This window comes from Lolium rigidum, chromosome 5 (assembly GCF_022539505.1).
Source record: "Lolium rigidum isolate FL_2022 chromosome 5, APGP_CSIRO_Lrig_0.1, whole genome shotgun sequence".
Classification (NCBI taxonomy): domain Eukaryota; kingdom Viridiplantae; phylum Streptophyta; class Magnoliopsida; order Poales; family Poaceae; genus Lolium; species Lolium rigidum.
Window position 1 is genome coordinate 228,495,331 of NC_061512.1, and position 2,812 is coordinate 228,498,142.

A 2,812-nucleotide genomic window follows, 5' to 3' on the forward strand; every position below is an offset into this window, starting at 1 on the left:
CCGGAAAACACTCTCACCGTGCAATGGATTGTCGGCGAAGTAGTCGGCGTACAACATGCAGTAGCCCTCCATTCGCTGTCTCGGCTTGCACTTCCGGCGACCTCGTGCCGACCTGAAAGTATAGAGATGGTAAACCTAGAGGGGGGGTGAATAGGTTTCTACAGATTTTAATTCTTTCTTTGCAATATTAGGCTTTGCGTAATATAAAGGTGAGCCTAATGCAAACTAGGTGAATCAACCTATATGAGGATACAACTAACTCAAGCACGAAGGCTCTCACAGGCAGTTAAATCACAAGTAAGGAGTTCGGTTAGAGATAACCGATAGCACGCGGAGACGAGGATGTATTCCCGTGTTCCCTTGCTTTGCAACAAGGTACGTCACGTTTGGAGGAGTGGAGGTCCCACGAAGGATTCCCCGCGCCACGAAGGCTCACCCTATTCTTCGGAGCCTATCCCACGAAGGAATAGCTCACTCACTTGTGGTAGACTTTGAGGTAGCCTCCAAACCTTCACAATCTTGCCCGGAGCAAATCCACAGCCCGGATGCTTCCGGACTCCTCTTGCCTACCTAGGGTTTCCAAGGAACCCTAGGAAGCAAGCTTCTCAATGAATACAAGGGGGAATGAGATTTGGCTTGGTAGAACGGTAGATCGGGTCCTCGTCTAATGATTCCCCGGAGGGATTTGAGTTTGGGTGGAGGAGGAGGGAGATCTGAGGCTTTTGGTGTTTCTAACAATGGAGTAAGAGAGAGAGAGCTCAAGAACAGCTTGTAGTGTAGTGCCTCACCCTTCCAAGGTAGAAGAAGGGGTATTTATAGTGTTCTTCAAAATCTGGCCGTTGCCACTTGCCACCTCAGCATTCTTCCCGACAAACCCGGTCAGACCGGACCACAGACCGGACAGCCCGGTCGTGAGGCCGGTCAGACCGGACTGGTGACCGGAGCACCTTTGCGTCATCCTGGCGCTTCTCCGGTTGGTGCCTGGTTGCTGCCCGGTTTCCGACCGGTCGACCGGACGGAGCGCCGGACCCGCCGGTCAGGAGCCCGGTCGACCGGGCCACAGACCGGACCTGCTTGGTTCCTCCTTTGGAGCCCGGTTTCCGACCGGTCGACCGGATTTCTCCTGTAACCCCTTTTTGATTGTTGTTGAAAATGGGGGGTCTCCTTTAGCCTTCTTGTTCCTTTGATACACCATTTACGCCTCATTGCCTAATACCCGAGATTATCCTTATAAACATATTAGGCCAAATACTTTAGCACGGTGTCATCGTTACCAAAATAATGGATAAGGGTGAAATACCCTTACAATCTCCCCCTTTTTGGTATACGATGACAAACCGAGCTAGAGTCACAAATAGATATTATGATAAGCTCTAAACCTTGATTCCATATAAGATATTACGAAAGCTCCCCCATAATGTGTGCACTTGGAGAATTTGCGTTTGAATGCAAAGTGCACCATTTGTGAAACATGAGAAGCTCCCCCAATATCTTTAGGAAACAAGCATGGTATGGAGATGTGCATATCAAGATATATAAGCATAGCACACATAAACATCCTAACATAGAGTAGCACACATAATAGTCGTCCATACACATTCATACATGAATTGTTGGAAATAGCAAATGGTTCTTGAAAAACTCAAAGTAAACAAGCACAAGCCATATAAAATCCAAATAAGGCAACTCCCATGGCTTGTGGCACTCAAAGAACCCCGTGGTCCTAGACTCTACTCTCTTCTCCCCCTTTGGCATCGGAACACCAAAAAGGCGAAGAAAAGAGGAGAGATGCTATCGCACCCATCGGTAGTGACCAAACCCAAGCGAGGAGGAGCTCTCGCGTGCATCATCATCAGCCGCATCATCATCGGCATCCTCGGCAGCATCATCGGCGGTAGGAGTGGGAGCACGAGCAGTCCTAGTAGGAAGAGCACCATGAGCGTACACGGAGTAGTCGAAGTTACGAAGCATCTCATCGGTAAGAAGAGGCATCTCCCACGAGGAGCTACCACGGAGCTCCATCTCGAGGTCCGGGAGGAGGAACGGGGTGGTTCCTTGAGGCCATGAATTCATTCCGGCGCCTCCGTGTCTCCCGAGTCATAGAAAGAGTCCGATGTGCAACATCATTGCTCGTTCTTGCACATTTGGAACATGCATGTGAAGAAACGAGCAGCCCCATGCGGGAGCGCCGAGAGTGACTTGGAGCTAGCATCATGATCATGGTGTGCCTTGGAGCGGCGCTCGGAGGTGGGCATCATGGAGGGAATGTCACGGGACGAGTGGCCTCCTGAATGGGAAACACTGAAAAGGTCCATGATGACTCTTTCACCACGAGCGTTCCGAGGAGCGGGAACAATGTAGTTGATGAGCCGCTGAACATGCTCGGGCGTAGTTAGGAGTCATGCGGTCCATAATGGCTCTCTTCGAGTTCACGGTAGATTAGATCACAGCCATCAATCTTCCTTACCCTGTCGGGATGACAATAGTACATCAAGTTGAGGTGATAGTTCCGGACTTCACCGTGGTCGCCGGACTTGCTTGATGAGGTTCTCACGGAACAGACTTGGCAAGTACCAGATAGGAGTAGTACATCCCAGAGATAGTGGGAGGTCCAGGTGAAGGGTTCGCAGGATAGCAGAAAGAGATGTCACCCTTTGTAAGCCTGGACCGTGAATGAATCCTGTATCCTGGATTACTGTCATCACTGATGACCCACAAGTATAGGGGATCGCAACAGTCTTCGAGGGAAGTATTACCCAATTTATTGATTCGACACAAGGGGAGACAAAGAATACTTGAAAGCCTTAACAGC